The following is a 17,862-nucleotide window of genomic DNA, read 5'->3' as shown; positions in this document are numbered from 1 at the left end:
ACGTGAGTCCCTTGCTCACTTTGCCACTGGATTCAAGCAAGCCTTGCTGAAGACGGCTAAAATGCCAGAAACCGGTCCCAGGAAGCTTGTTTCCGGTCCAGGGAAGGCATGGCTTGGCAGTTCGGGCTGGACTGTTCCCATGAGGCACAGGGTCAGACTGATTTGCATATGGCCATGTCTGGACTGGGGTGGCAGAGTGGGCTTAAGAACGGTGATGGATCAAACCCAGATCTGTTGACTGGGTGTGAGTGTTTGATTGGTTCTGATGCTCCGTCCATCACCACCCCCTTTTGTACTGCTTTGTACGCCATAAGTTGGCAGGGTATGCTCAGACGTGAGTCCCTTGCTCACTTTGCCACTGGATTCAAGCAAGCCTGGCTGAAGACGGCTGAAATGCCAGAAACCGGTCCCAGGAAGCTTGTTTCCGGTCCAGGGAAGGCATGGCTTTTCAGTTCGGGCTGGACTGTTCCCATGAGGCACAGGGTCAGACTGATTTGCATATGGCCATGTCTGAACTGGGGTGGCAGAGTGGGCTAAAGAACGGTGATGGATCAAACCCAGATCTGTTGACTGGGTGTGAGTGTTTGATTGGTTCTGATGCTCCATCCATCACCACCCCCTTTTGTACTGCTTTGTACGCCATAAGTTGGCAGGGTATGCTCAGACGTGAGTCCCTTGCTCACGTTGCCACTGGATTCAAGCAAGCCTGGCTGAAGACGGCTGAAATGCCAGAAACCGGTCCCAGAAAGCTTGTTTCCGGTCCCGGGAAGGCATGGCTTGGCAGTTCGGGCTGGACTGTTCCCATGAGGCACAGGGTCAGACTGATTTGCATATGGCCATGTCTGAACTGGGGTGGAAGAGTGGGCTAAAGAACGGTGATGGATCAAACCCAGATCTGTTGACTGGGTGTGAGTGTTTGATTGGTTCTGATGCTCCGTCCATCACCACCCCCTTTTGTACTGCTTTGTACGCCATAAGTTGGCAGGGTATGCTCAGACGTGAGTCCCTTGCTCACTTTGCCACTGGATTCAAGCAAGCCAAGGCTGAAGACGGCTGAAATGCCAGAAACCGGTCCCAGGAAGCTTGTTTCCGGTCCAGGGAAGGCATGGCTTGGCAGTTCAGGCTGGACTGTTCCCATGAGGCACAGGGTCAGACTGATTTGCATATGGCCATGTCTGGACTGAGGTGGCAGAGTGGGCTAAAGAACGGTGATGGATCAAACCCAGATCTGTTGACTGGGTGTGAGTGTTTGATTGGTTCTGATGCTCCGTCCATCACCACCTCCTTTTGTACTGCTTTGTACGCCATAAGTTGGCAGGGTATGCTCAGACGTGAGTCCCTTGCTCACTTTGCCACTGGATTCAAGCAAGCCTGGCTGAAGACGGCTGAAATGCCAGAAACCGGTCCCAGGAAGCTTGTTTCCGGTCCAGGGAAGGCATGGCTTGGCAGTTCGGGCTGGACTGTTCCCATGAGGCACAGGGTCAGACTGATTTGCATATGGCCATGTCTGAACTGGGGTGGCAGAGTGGGCTAAAGAACGGTGATGGATCAAACCCAGATCTGTTGACTGGGTGTGAGTGTTTGATTGGTTCTGATGCTCCGTCCATCACCACCCCCTTTTGTACTGCTTTGTACGCCATAAGTTGGCAGGGTATGCTCAGACGTGAGTCCCTTGCTCACTTTGCCACTGGATTCAAGCAAGCCTGGCTGAAGACAGCTGAAATGCCAGAAACCGGTCCCAGGAAGCTTGTTTCTGGTCCAGGGAAGGCATGGCTTGGCAGTTCGGGCTGGACTGTTCCCATGAGGCACAGGGTCAGACTGATTAGCATATGGCCATGTCTGAACTGGGGTGGCAGAGTGGGCTAAAGAACGGTGATGGATCAAACCCAGTTCTGTTGACTGGGTGTGAGTGTTTGATTGGTTCTGATGCTCCATCCATCACCACCCCCTTTTGTACTGCTTTGTACGCCATAAGTTGGCAGGGTATGCTCAGACGTGAGTCCCTTGGTCACTTTGCCACTGGATTCAAGCAAGCCTGGCTGAAGACGGCTGAAATGCCAGAAACCGGTCCCAGAAAGCTTGTTTCCGGTCAGGGAAGGCATGGCTTGGCAGTTCGGGCTGGACTGTTCCCATGAGGCACAGGGTCAGACTGATTTGCATATGGCCATGTCTGAACTGGGGTGGCAGAGTGGGCTAAAGAACGGTGATGGATCAAACCCAGATCTGTTGACTGGGTGTGAGTGTTTGATTGGTTCTGATGCTCCGTCCATCACCACCCCCTTTTGTACTGCTTTGCAATACAAGTCAGCATAAAATGACCATGTGACAGAAACTTGTTGATCTCAGCAGAACGCATCTAATGTACAGGTGCTAGAATCTTACCCTCAAGTAAACGTAGGGCAGACTTGGATTGAAGATATAATTCATATACAGAATACTAACTCCATCATTCTCACAAAATCCCACACCATTGCCAGGTTTGAAAATAAGGTTACGCTACTGGAAAATGTGCAATGTACAACATGGAAAAAATGGCTTCTGGGCCAGAAAAGGCATTGAAAGGTTAGCAATTAATACAATTCCGTGGAAAGCTTCAAGCAAATAGAAAACAAAATTCACATTTGAATAACAGTGAAAACATTTGTGATCACATATTTGGTTATTATCAAACTCCCATAAACTCTCCAATCCATTAATAAACAGGAATCATTCAATCACTCCTTCACAAGGTTCTGCTAGCATATGACTAGAATGATGCTAAGGTGTTTGCTGGACTCACTGTGAGAGAATCTCTCTTTCTTTAAATTAAAATGAATTGTATTGCATTTTCAAAAGAAACATAAACATAAAATATACCAAAATTGAAAGCATAATTATAACGCTGTGATCATGCTAAACATGGTATTATAAACATTTTGTAAAGTCTCATTCATAGAAAATTAGCATTTGGATCAGGATTTGATGTCTGAAGCCATCATATAAAGAGAAAAAAAAGGAATTAACATAATCATCTCGACATGGCAATTACTGTAATCTGCATGCTCATATCAATCCATCATCGGATGTAAAAAGGTAAGTAAATATTTAAAATCTTTGTATAACAAGGTAAGAAATAAGATTATTTAAGGTATATCTGAACCTAATAAGCGCATAATAGGAGGTAAAGAGAGTGGGCACCTTGAATAAGTGTTATTGTGGGAGAAGTATTCATTTTTCGGGGATGTTTGTTTTTTCTAGAAATTCATCCTATTTATTCTAGATTGGTTTTACAAGCATAATTGATGAAGCATTGTGTTGTCAGCACTGTGAGTAAAGCAGAGGCAGGTGCATAGGTGGGGATTTCAGTCCACAAGGGGAAACACACACATATATCGGTACGTCAAATAGTGTGGGTCACGGTTAGATTCTTTGAAATTGTAGCAACCACATAATGGAATTAGGTGTAATTAAGCGATCTGCTTGAAGGCCAGTATGCTCCATGGAATGACCCAAACCTGCATTCTGTAGTTTTAGGTGATCAAGAAAAGTTTCAAATACCACTCTATTTCATCTGGAACAGTGGGGGGCATGTTTGTCACGGAACTTGCTCAATTCCATCCATTCTGAGCAGTGGAAATACATTGTATTCTATAGTAGACTTTGGATGCTACGTGGCCGAGCTAAGCAGCTTATTAATGTTACTGCATCGATTTGAATTAGTTAAATGGCCCGTCTCTGAACTTAATACCTTACATTGTGGGAAGTTTTAGAAGTCTATCGTTTGAATGGTTGAATTTGTCTGTTAATTGCACAACTCTTTGGGGTGAGTGTGACTCCCCAGATCTCCCAGATACCCCATCATTGAGATACCATAGTAGACCACTCTTCCCAAACAAAATGTATCACCATCTATTTTGAGTTTGGATTACCCAAAAGAAACATCTAACTAGATTCAAAACTCTATTATTCAGATTCATGTCTAACTGCAGTAAGACATGTATTTGTCTGGTTTGATAGTTCTGGAGTGTCGAACTTTGGAATCTTTGATAGCAAGGCTTTCATGGGAGGTGATGGAGAACATACATCCACAGAATGGAAGTGAACAATTAATTCACAGTTCTGCAAAGTTTTCACATGACGACATGTTTGAGCTTATTTTTGATAGTACTGCGATCTAACAAAATAGTGAAATAACCTTCATAAATCGAAAGTGTGAGCATTTAACTTAACACATTTATTAAGCATTACATACTATTAAGTGTTGGCGAGAGGAAGCCGAGAGTCCCTTTCACGACAACTCTGGCCAGACACTTTGGGATTTGAATTGCTGTTCTCTGTTTCTTCCATGTGTACTAACTGTGCCTCAATGAGGTGCACCTCGTGGCCTTAGCCAGAGCTGACATTTGGCATGGGAGAGTTTGGCCAAGGCCCAGGGCGCTGATCTTCAGAGGGACCCGCAGAGCTATCTGCATAAGTGTCATGCAAACAGCAGATTCCCTCCCACATGGCTCCAGTCAATGAGTGTAAAGCCCTTTTAATCATTTTAACATGGTGCATAGGCTCTTTTAACACTCTCAGCCTCATAGTTGCCCTCCCATCTCCTTCTCACCTCCTGCCACCACACATCAACAACCCCCTCCCCCAACAAACAACGTGGCTTCCGTATAATGGAGGTAATCTTTTGGTTGATTCTGGAGAGTTTGGGGTGTTGGAGTGAAGGTGTTTGTGTTCAAAGGCCTATTGCTGCTGTATTTCCCACACAAAGGGGCCCCTGCTGCATCATTTTATTCAGCAGCGGGGGCGTCAGATATCTGTCTGCCCTGTGCTCTGTCCAAGCAAGGGCCGGCTCTAGCCGTAGCCACAGTTGGCAAGAGGACCCATATCAATGACTGTCATACTGTTGTTCTATAGAGTGCAAAATACTGAAATGGAAATCATGGAGTCACAAGACCTCAACTATCAATGGTTAATACCAGTGCCATCCAAACACCCTCCTTCATGTATGAGCTTGGCCGTCGAACCAGAGTGGAGCAACCAATTGCAATTTACTCTCCCATGAGCCCGAGATTTCGAGCAGTGCCATCATTTCTGTCTGCCTTTCTATCTCTGACACTCATTTGCTGCTGAGCATTATGACAACATTTTATTTCCAAGCAAGGTCTGGATAAGAATGTTTTAACATTACATCACGTCTTGCAGGGGCATTAACTGTCATGGCATTTTCAGCATCTTACATCCATGTTTTTGCTGCGCCCTCTGTTTTTAAATCGATCCTGGGCAGCGCATTAGCTGCTCTGCAAGGCATGCTGTATTAAGGTATGGAAGTGAAGCTCCGCCCACTCTCCGCCCAGTTTTTCAATTGGCTTGTGTCATTGTCCATTGTAAACTGTTGCTTTTCATTAGTCAATAGGCTTAGTAGTCCCTCCATAGTACCACCTTTTCCCATTTTGTAACCTCCCATGAGGACACCCCCTTTTATGTGTATTGCTGCTCGGTAGACTTCAATTAAAGCTTCCGAGCTCTATTTCTCAAAGAGCTTTGTCCTGCCTGCTCTTGCCAGCAGGAAAAGGCAAAACACGATCTCTCCTAATGCATTTGCAATGCAATAGGTCTTGCATTTGTGAGAGTTCAAGCTATTGGCATTGAAAATGACAATGCCTTTTATTTATCTGTTTTAAAAAAAAACATAAATAAAATGCATTGTCATTTACAATGCCAATAGCTCAAACTCTCGTAAATGTGAAACCTATTGCATAACAAATGCTTGTTCTTGGTTGGATTTACTTTTACTGGCAGGTGATGCCTTTGTTTTGATCCATGTCTTCTAGACATGTTGGCATTTACCATATATCATATTGAAGCACCCAATGGACTCATATAGGCTAGCAAATGTCCCTCATGGACAGGGGCGCAACTAGAGCCAGTTTCGGGAGGGCTAATGTAACTGGTGCTCATGCAAAAGTGCCTCAATACCTTCGGGTGGAGTTCGAGCTGTATAAAACTGCAAAAAAACAAAGCCTAAGGTTACTTTTCAGGAAATGCATTCTCACACTGTGGCAGCAAAAGTAATTTGCAACTTTAAGAAATAGGCAGAGTGGAGATGTAGGGGTTCTAGAAACGGGTGAAAAAATAACAAAGTCTTGTTATCAAGTAAATGGTTTTTTAAAGACCTGTGAAATACTCGGGTGCGGCTGCGATAAAACGCGAGAATAGCCAGTCCACAGCAGCTCAAGAAGTGTGTGTGTGGGGAAGCTGTCTCAGCCCTGGCTGGCACAAACAACGGGGAGAGGGGTGGGCTGAAGCCCTTTAAGCCCTATTAGTGTTTCGCGCCTGCTCGTGGGTATATGTGTTGATGATTTCCTGACTTATTTCATACACAGACCTTGTTGCCAAGTGATGTAGGGTGCAACAGGCTTTTTATTCCACTGGGCATTTCCCGAGTAGGTGGAGCCCTTTGAGGTCGGGTTTGAAAGACCAGGACCGCTCCTGGTGCCTCTGTCACTCTCCCAACCTCCCCAATGTTTGGGTCATTTGCAGCAGACCAGGTGATTCTTTTCGCTCCCCGGTCCGGCCTAGATACGCATTTGTTTTTCTGCAGTTTTATAAAGGACACACTTGGCCCAAGGACTTTTGAACACTTCCCAGATTGTTTAAAGTCTGATTTAAAAAAAAAATATTCTAGGCATGTGGAGTTTAAGTGGTTTGCCCAAAATCAGAGGATGTTCAACTGATGCTGAGGACCCTAGCTCCAAAGTTGGCAGCTCTGTCCGTTAGGGCACACTCGTCTCCCCTAAATATAAAAAAATGTTTACTCTATGGAATGATAAAACATGTCACCTCACACCATTCATTGGTATCCCCAAGCTGTCTTATCTGCCTTGCCCCTTTTTGAGGGCCCTGCATATTTACTCCCTCCGAGTAAACTTCAATGTTAAAGTAGTAACATCGATGCCAGACCTTTAAATTCAGAGTATTTATTTCTTCACGCTTTATTGAAGAAAGTTATGCTTTCATTTTGATTTAGAAGCACACGTTTTACTACACAGTATGCCACACAGTAGCATGAACTTTTCATTTTCTTTCGAAATCTAAGGGCGAGGTTTCCACATAAACCAAGTCATCTCTTGCTGGGAAAGCTGAATTCTAAATATTGTGTTTCAGAAGTTCAAGTTATATTTCACTGCAGGCAGCCCACTACCTTTGAATTTTAATTTTCTTTCAAAATGTTTCAACATCAACGCTGTGCTCTCATGTTGGTAAAGCTGAAGTGGTTTTTAAGTGCAAAGCGTCCTGTTCTAGAAGCTCATGTTATATCACTGGTATGCAGCAAAGTGCCACAGACTTTCTTTTAGATCAAAAAACACATTCTTTTCATAAACGCAGTGCTCTTATGTTTCAAAAAAGGTGTAAGTTTGATGTTTGTTGAACGTCAGAAGCTCCAATTCGACCACACTGAGTGCTGCATACTAACATTAACTATCATATATTTATTGATCAAATTCTGTGGTTCTTACTTAATCTCGGTGATCACGTGTACGATATTTGAAATATGTTCGAAAAGCAAATGTGAGTAAAATATTGGAAAATATCATATACAAACATGTTGCACCAGGGGTCGACTATTTCTTGCGCTTGGGGTCTCACGTTCAAGCATATAACTCAGAATTTCTCCCACTTAAATTATGGACCTTCCATTGATGAGAGCTGATTTCATTTGATTATCATTTACAGACAGATCAACAGAAAGATCTGTAAAGCGGGGGCTGAGAAAAGAGGGGGGGGGGTTCCAAATGCGTATTCCCCATGTTTATTTCCTTAAGAAATTCTAGACAAGGCTACAACCCGAACTGCTGAACGAAATTTCACAAACATTTGGCAGAAAGGTAGCCTTCGGTCCAGAAAGAGACCTTTTTGTAAAATGTTGGAAATCTGTTCAGTAGTTTTGGAGTTATTTAAAGATATTTCCAGTTGTATATATGGAGACACGATGGATCCGCAACCCATGCCGATCTCATGCTGAGATCTGATTGTCTGCTAACACTTCAGACGAGGAAGTGTTGACAGCCATCTTGTGACTCAGTTGGCCTGAATCTCAGAAAAAAAGATTTAAAAAAAGAAAATGGGACAGGATAGATACATCCTGTACCAAAAAAAGCATAAAAAAAAACATTTGGCAGGAGTCACGCTGAGTTCATGAATCCTGCTGAAAATCAAAAAATAAAATGAAGCGTGGGCTCCGGCACTTCGTTAATTATAGGCTCCCAGGTGGGCTAAGTCTTGGGGGCATTTTGCACATATAATAGGAGCGGCGCACAAGTCCACCCTCCTGGGGCTTAATAATGCCCTGGGGCCACCACCACCCCAGGGCTTCTTTATCAAATAAATACTGGAAAGACCTGTATGGCCTCCCCTGCTCCCGCGAGGACCACCACCTCCCCAGTGCTTTAATTAGAAATAATGGGGGGGCTGCACAGACCCCCACAGCCCCAAGGGCCACCACCTCCCTGGGGCTGTGTTCAGCAAAGGAAAAGGCCACGCAGCCCCCATCTTGGAGCCATAGATGGCCTTGGCGACTGCCGACCCCCAGGGCCTTCTCCAGTAATGTCTAGGGGTGCCCACCCCCGGACATTGCAGTATGCTCCCGCCAAGCCACAGCATTCACTGCTCCGCTTTGAGCAAGTGAGAGCGTTTTGCTTTCAACTTGCTCAAAGCAGAGCACAATTTGCTTTTACACACAGTGAGCTGCATGTTAGCAGCTCCCTATGTGCAAAAGCCATGCTGGCTTCTGCAGGACACGTGGAGCTAGAAGGGACCACTACAGGCCGTGCCCCGGGGGATGAAGTCCCCAGGGTCGAATACAGCTTGGGAGGGGGGCCACGTGTCCCCCCTCCCATTATCCCCGGAGGATGGAGACCGTGGGCTGAAATTGGCAGTAGATAGGGGCTGTTTGCCCCCTCCCTAAAAATGTATAACAAAAGCAAGAAAAACCCAGGCCCTGGGGGTTGGGTTTCCTGGGGCCAAAATCAGCCCAGGGAGGGGGGCTCCCCTCACCCACAGAAAAAAGGTCTGGCGTTGGGGAAAGGGTGTTTGAAAATAAAAAATTGCAACAAAGAAGTGGTTTGTTTGCCTCTACTGAACATTCCATTCAGGATGTTCTTAGTACTAGGCTTCTTTTGTCACTGACTGACTGTGAAGATGAGGTGATCTCAACAGACATGATAATGAGAGATTTGAATATCACTAGCGATCTCAGCATCACAAGCAATCTGAAAGAGAAATCTAGATGGACACCTACACTTTTCTCTGGCAACAATATCGACCTTTTCCATAAATTAGTTATCACAGACCTAGACAGACATTTTGACAAAAAGATTCCCTTTAAGACCAAAAGAGACAACCTGACACTGGGAGAACGTAGAGCCCTCTTAGATCTTACTAGCGACAAGGAAATAACTATACGCAAAGCAGATAAAAGAGGGAATATTGTGATCCTGCGTAGTATGGATTACGATAATGACATCTTGTCGCCACTACAGGACACGAACTGCTATGAACTTCTTCCCTATAACCCTATCTAGACACTTACAGACCACATCAACAGACAATTGAAACGATGACATGGACAGGGACTTCTAGATTAGAATGAGATGACATACCTTAGAGTGGACCTACCTGGATATCCTTGCATATACACACTGCCTAAAATTCATAAAAATCTCCCTTTCCCACCAGGGCGACCGATCATTTCAGGCAATGATGGACCCACAGAGAGGATTTCCGAATATTTGGACAACTTTTTAAAACCCATGGTAGCAAAACTACCGTCCTATATTCGTGATACAAAACACATCCTAGGGATCATGTCTGATCTCAATTGGAATGAAAACATGACTATGGTGACTCTGGACGTGACCTCCCTGTACACCAGCATCAGGAGAGATGACGGCCTTATGGCCATTAGAAAGAGACTGTACACTAGATCAGCAAGTGCTTGGGACCACACGGAAATGCTCATCGAGATGATAGAGCTCATCCTGGATAATAATGTGTTTCTATTCAAAGACAAATGGTACAGACAAAAGCAGGGAGTTGCCATGGGCTCCAGATTCTCACCTTCGTACGCAAACCTTTTCATGGGTTGGTTTGAGGAGATGAGGATCTGGAGCCACGTGGGATCTGAGTGGAATGACTCCATACTGTTTTGGGGGAGGTACATAGATGATTGCCTTATGATCTGGACAGGCTCTTCTGAGAAACTGACAACTTTCATACAGCATCTCAACTGTAGCAGTTACAATATTGCCTTCACTTTCCAACATAGCAAGACTGAGATCCTCTTTTTGGATGTGCAATTTTACATCAGAGACAACCTTATTCAGAGCAGACTATACCGCAAACAAACGGCTTGTAATACCCTCTTGCATGCCTCAAGTGCACATCCCTCACACCAGATCAAATCCATTCCATTTGGAGAATTGGTTAGAATAAGGCGTAACTGTAGCTATGACCCTGAGTATGAAGAATGTAAAAAGGGGGTCATGACTAGATTTCGGAATAGGAGTTATGACATGAACACCCTTAGAAAAGCGGACCAACAAATAAACAGAATAAAGAGGACTGACACTCTGAGAGAACGTACCAATGTCACCAACTCAGACATTAAACTAATGATGATCACAGGATACAACAACTGGTCCAACATATTAGTGCAGAGTCTAAATAGACACTGGCACTTACTGAGAGCTGACAAATCCTTAAGTAAACACATAACTGAAAGACCTAACATCACATACAGACATGGGAAATCCCTCAGAAATATAGTCCCAGTTACCCAAGGGATTATCAGAGAGACACTTGGCTCACCTAACACACTAGAGGCTTCTATGGATGCAGACACTGTGCAGCCTGCAAATGGGCGTGTAAGAAAAAGACCCATTTTGATGGACCGGATAACAGGACTTATGATATAAAGACTAACATTAATTGCCTGACTAAGTATGTCGTTTATATCATAGAATGTAAATGCAAGAGAAAGTATGTAGGCAGCACTATAAGAACATTGAGAGAGAGGATAAATGAACATATACGGGCTGTCAAACAGGATGACGTGAGATATCCCATCTCAGCGCATATTGCACAACGTCCTTCACAACCTACCCACAAATCCTTGGAGTATTTTGGTATTGAACAAACATTATGCCACCCTAGAGGCGGAAACAGAGAACTAGCCCTGCGCAAGAGAGAAGCCCTATGGATGCTCAGACTTCGTAGCACTGAGATAGGGCTTAACATTGACCAGGAATTACACTACTTCCTGGAGTGATAACTGTGATGGAGCAACACTCCACACATGCCTTGATGAATGATGTCTGTGACCAAATATATGCAAATATATATCTAAAATGATTAATTTGATGATCTGCTTATATGTCTTGGACACAACATGCCTTTTGTCTTTCTGTTTTTTTTCTCAATGCTGACTGTGTAGCACACTTATGTGGGCTCGAATACTGGATATGTATGTATTTAGATATTTGTTTTTCATATTGACTTATTTCTAATTTTTGCAAGAAATCCAAAACTCGGGAGAGAAGGAGCGCCTCTATAAGCAACTGCGGAATTGTTTCTGAGCACTCTTCATTTCGTGCATGCCCTGCTCTCTTACCCGTAGTCTTACAATATTTAGCTCATAGACACCGATTTGCCTTGCGTCTTTCATAATCACACACAAGATGGCCGCCACTTTTCCATTCTACTAGATAGTCCTTCTTCTATCCATATGATCGGTCGCGTTTATTATGGCGTTCTTGTAAGGTGAGGCCTTTATACATTGAGCGTCGATCAAGAAACTTCAGTGTATGCACCGTACTCGGACACTCTTGGATATCGCCTGAGATCCTTCACTCTGGTTTCTCGTTTTTAAGGTAAGCGGGACTTCCTGTGTTATTAGCTTTATCAAAGCGCCCTGTCTGTATATGCTAATGGTTACTATTTGTTAATGAGGTCTTAGATTTTGGCACCTTATAGATACAGTATCACGAGTTTTGTCCTAGCTTCCGAGTTGTTACAGATTTGTTGACGCTGCCCATACGATACTTTACTAATAATCTTTCCCGCGGTTTGTTTATTTTATTCTTACAGTAAACTGCTCTCTTGTCTTAATGCCTGGCGCCTTTCCTTGGTATTGCCATTTAGGTTCTTAACTTTGTTGTACCTCCGTTTCAATATACGCTCTCCCCTTTTTACTACTGCAGTGTATATTATTAGTTATGTAACTTTAGAGACTTTTGACTCTCCTTTGCTATACTCTACATCTGTTACCAGCTTAGTTTTGTCTGTATACGAACCCCACGGAGTGAGGGTGGGTTCCTTTTATGCGTATGTCGCATTGGGGGCTCAAGTATATTTGCCTCATGTTTGAAACAGAAGATGTGTTTTTACTTGGAATGATTATTTAGAATCCTATATCCTTTGTCCTAGATTTCACGTACAACCGTGACTGACAATTTTGACTTTCTGATCGTATACCATTAATCTTGGAACACATAGAATCCCTCGTGGGACGGAATTAAAACCACAAATTATGTAGGTACTTTACTGTTTTCTCTTTGGGTCTGAGCGTTGAATTGAGAACTTGTCTTCTGTTAGCATTCATGACTGACTCGGATTTTAGACTTTCTTTCCAGTAATTGTTTGCTAATAGGACAGAGGTATTTATCATACACCCTTCTTACCAATCCTTGTTACTCTGGGTCACATAGGGTGTTCCTTCGCAGTGAGTTCATTCGGAACCTTGCATGCTGACACCATAGCATGATTAAGCCTGTAGCTATCCAAATTACACTCCTCTATTCTGGCTTTCCCAGACACAACTTGATGCCTTTTCTCTCACTTTTGTCGTCCATTTCAGCTACCCAGACTGTATATTTTTTTCAGTCTTGATATGCTTCACTTTTTTCCATTCCTAACGTGTTCTCACAATTCTCCCTGATCTATTGTTCACTTAGTCTCCTTCTCTACTCATGTTTTATCTGTCCCATTTGGGACAATCTTATCTAATATGTTTCCGATGGTTTGACATCTTGTGCATGCTGGCTTCTCATATATAATTACGTATTAAGCAAAAACCGTTTCTAGAGTGTTTCTTCTGTGTTTGTAAGGAGATACATTGGTTTGTTTTATATATTACAGCATTGATACTGTCCCCTTGGCGACGAAACACGTGTTGGCTATGTTTGTCCGAAGAAGTCTTTCAGTCTGAAGTAATACAAGGAAATTAAAAAACAAGAGAAAATTCACATGTGTTTCAAGATATTTTTGCTTAATGTCATGCATTTATTATATCTGTAATTTACTGCTTAACGTGTGCTGGGGATCTGTCAAATGTAACCCACTGTGTGGGACTTACTGGAGGTAACAGGAGGGGTAGTTGGCCCCAAAGGACCCTCAAGAGCCAAGAGGACTTCATCCCACAACAGGTAGTGCACCAGGAGGTGCATTTGCAGAGTGGTGGAGAAGGGGGTGTGGCCACCCAAAACCTCTCAGCAAACCCACTGTGTGGGTCTTACTGGAGGTAACAGGAGGGATAGTTGGCCACCAAGGACCCTCAATAGTCTTCAATAGGACTTCATTTCCCTACTAGTCGTGTGTCAGGAGGAGTGTTTGCAGAGTGGTGGAGAAAGGGGGAGAGGCACGTTCCACTGCAACACCCATTGCTTTTTGATGCTGTCTCAGATTTACAAGGAGGTGTAAATCTGAAGCACCGCCAACAACTATGCAATAGCAGGCAATAAATTAGCACAACGAGGAGAAATACTTTTATTTTTCCTCGTTTTGGATTTTTTTTATGTGCACTGCATTCTACAACACTCTTAGAAAGAGCAAAATGCCTTTAATGATTGTTTGTGTGCAGGAAGGTGTACCTTCCTGCACGTAAGCAATGATTAAATAATTGCAATTTGCTACTTCTATGTGCGCTGCAGAATGCAAAATCACAGTTATTGATTCTTTATGTGCAGGAAGGGGCACATTCCTTGACATAAACAATCATTCACTGCAAAGCAGGCAACCTTGCACTATGGAACAAGGGTGTCTGCGTTGGCGCTAGGCAGCTATGTTTGTGCCAGCGCTAGGGTAAACACAGGGGTGTGCGATATTGTTGCAAATACGGTTCATGCCTGCATTTTGGAAATGGCAGAGCTGGGCGCTACAAAATTTGTCACAGCTCTACGCTCCATCATTTCCTTGTACATGTGCCCGAAGTGTCAAGTATTCAAAAGGGGAAAGATCCTCAAGAGCCAAGGTTTCTTACAGAGTCCAGCAGCTTACGGAAGCTTGTATTGGGTGGCACAGGAATAGAGTCAGAGAGAAGCAGTTTGGCATTACTCAGTTAAAAGAACTAAATCTCAACAGGAAATAAAGGTGTTCCTTAAGTGAACTGAAGGATCAGTTTTAAGGCAACAAGAAGTATTTCAATGCTCTTTATATTTCCATTGACTTTGAAGTAAACTGGGTTGTTGGTAATGTTGAGCGTCATTTTTGTCAGCATCAGCACCAGCGGTGCTGTTACATCTAAATGTGTATCGTATCTCTAATATTGACATGAAATCCATATGCAAAAAACAACTGATGATACTGAGTTTGTGAGGCAAGTGCCACCTTGGAACATTGGTAATCTGATGTCCTGCAGTAAGACGTTCTTGTGTGTAAGGGTCACAAGAGCGACCCATAGGCCTAAGAAGGACACAGTAAGCAATGTGTAGAAAAATTAGGATACTTCAAGGTGTTGCTTACTTTAGAAAATCAGTTAAACCAATTCTGAGATAGTTATGAATCCTATCTATTTATACATACCTATGCACACCAATTAATGGAGATCTAGTTTCGAAAGAAACATTAGTTTATGTGTACATACATATAGGTAAACTGTATTTGGTTCAATAATGGATTACACATAAACAGGTCTAGAATAATCTCAGTGATCAGTGTAATAAATGGTCACATAGTGCAGGTGAGTGAGAACAACAAACCAAAGAAAAAGTCCATCAATGTGATAAGTGACATTGGTGATAGAACAAAGGATGGTCGGCAAGCTAATACAACTACCAGATATATCCAGAGCAAATAAACATTTGTTTACGACTAAAGCAATTCATTGGGCTCCTGACTCATTCTCATCAATTCAAAATAGTCGTTTCGCCGGAGATTTTTGGTTGCATTTCAACCAAAAAGAAGCAGTTCCAGGCTCATCATCAGGAGACAAATATTTGAAAGCATATAATAGATCCCATTGAGTTGTGGGAACACATAGGAACAATCATTAAACAAGGAAGCTAATTCCAAGCAGTAAAAAGAAGAAAGGCCTCCTTGAAGCAAACAGTGTTACAAATGATTTCAGCATAAAGGTAACCCTTTATAACAATCATGTTAAACAAAATAAGGGAAGGGAAGTGAAGGAAAGGGACAAATAGACATGGTTGCAAATTAAAAATGAAAAATCGCTCAAATTTACTAACCATGGAAAGGACAACAATCCAAAACTTGCACCACATACATACAAACCATAACTCGCACACCAAATGCACACCAAATGCAGTGATTATGACATCACACTATGTATACCAATAAGTAACAACACCTAAAAGCACAACAATGATAAATAACAACACATAATTAAAGAAAATACTATATTCATACTAGTCTCTTTCATAATGTTAAGGATAACATGATATGTGATCTCAGCTTTCAGGTTATTTATGACATTTTTAATTGAATCTTTTACATCAAGGGGGTTGAATTGCCCACTGTATTTGCATGTCTGATGAGGATGTCAACCAGTGAAAGGATGCTGACCACATAAAAAACTCTTGACGTTAAAATGATGGGACCACCATGGGCCATCCTTTTACTGAAAGACACAATACAGACAGAAGCACATACGGTCATCATAGATGATGATTTACTTTAAAAGGCATTGGTGTGGTTGCATATTCAAAGGCTAAAACACATAACAACAAGGCAGTAATGGTTGAACCCACAAAGTAAAATGCAATTCTGGAATTTGATCAAATGATCGTGGATTGCAAGCAACATACATCCACCTTAGTGTGTACATGCATGAGGTTTTACAGGAAATATATATTTTTTAAATCGTCTTTATTGAATTTCCTAGAAATTATGTTTAAAAACATTCATTAAAATCCATCTACAAAATTGATTTGTATAGAGTTAACCTAATGAGTCTCCATGTTGAAAAGTAATGTAACAACTATTTAAACTTAGACATTAACAGTTGTAAATAATGTAACTAAACATTGCACATGAGGTAGATTGATTAGATGTTGGGGAACCTATCTTATCAATGTAGCATATCGTATCCAATTTTCCATGGTATGTAGTGGAAGGAAATCCCATTAGCTTACATACAGTTAACTTTTACTGGGATACTCACTTATTATGCATGATGGTATCTGAGCACATTCAGTGGAATATGGATATAGTATGTCATAAAAATTATATTATATAGACATTGTGCACCATTAATAGCTTGATAAACTGAAAGTCAAGATAGCATATTATCATCTCTGTTGTCACTTAAAAGGAATAATATAAGCATGTCCTATTGCCGGACTATATGATGTTTCTTCAGCCATCTTTATGTAGTTTGGAGCTTTCCGCCTCAGCCCAGTGTTCTACTGTTTTTCCACCATCTAGCAAGAGACAGAAATATGGGAACCTTCCAAAGCGTTATTATATGTGAAAGGCTTGATCTAAGAATTTTGATTCTGGTTCACACTGTTGAACATCACAAGAGTCCCAAACTGCATCCCTCCATCTCACTTAAATCTGTGCTTTTCGTTATATTAAATAAATACATCCATGACACCCTACTGGTATCCAACTATTTCCAGACACTCTCACATCATGTACATACATTCAGCTTGTGATTCATGACACTCAGATTATGTCCCTGGGTATATTTTATTAGGAGTCCTTGGGTTAGTTATGACCTATGTAGAAGTTGAAGTGAATATTTTTAAATTTGGTGTTTCAGGACACTTTTTGTTGGTAGACATGAAGATTCATCACAATTGTTTTCACTCCCCACCTCAGTCATCATTGTCCAAGCCAGCTGACCAGTCTCCTACAATCACCTATGGTGTTTAAAGTTTGGAGGGGTTCATGAGTTTATGGCTCACTGCCTGTAATATCCCAATTTTATGCATAGCCTTTGCCAACACCCCTGTTTTAGATATTGCTCTCTTGATATCCACTTTTATCTAACAATATTGTGCATGATACCATAAATGAACAAATCCCCTAGGGCTTAAATTCTTGCCCTCTCTCAAAGATTTAATTATCTTGTTGTAAAGGACCCTCCTTGTTTGGGGACACAAGCTAGTGGTGTCACTGGAGCATAAGACATGACATGTTATGATATTTGTGAATCCTTCCTAAAACAGCCAAATGCTATTTGAACCAGGAGGGGAAGTCCTTGTAGAGCCTGATTAAGAGAGTGGAAAATATTGTTCTATAATCCCTCCTGAATTTGTGATGGCAGCTTTACCATTTCCTTGAGAGGATGCTCATAGAACCACAAGGATGCCCATTGTAACGAGCAGCCAAGCAGTTAAGCTAAAAAGCAAGTGCTTCTATTCCACCCACTACTGTCAAGAATTTCGCTTTACCAGTGCTACCCCACACCTACAAGAGTTCCAAACTAGCTAGCGTAGTAGCATGTTTAGTACTTTGAAAAATGTTTAGGGCAGTAGCAGCTGGAGGTTTGCAGACTAATAGAGAAGGTGAGGTAGCATCACAATTTTAGCTAATGAGATGCTCCCTATTACTGTAAAGGAGGATGTTTTCCAGAATGTCAAGTGCGAC

Source organism: Triturus cristatus, chromosome 4_2 (assembly GCF_964204655.1).
Source record: "Triturus cristatus chromosome 4_2, aTriCri1.1, whole genome shotgun sequence".
NCBI classification, from domain to species: domain Eukaryota; kingdom Metazoa; phylum Chordata; class Amphibia; order Caudata; family Salamandridae; genus Triturus; species Triturus cristatus.
This window is presented reverse-complemented; position numbering follows the sequence as displayed.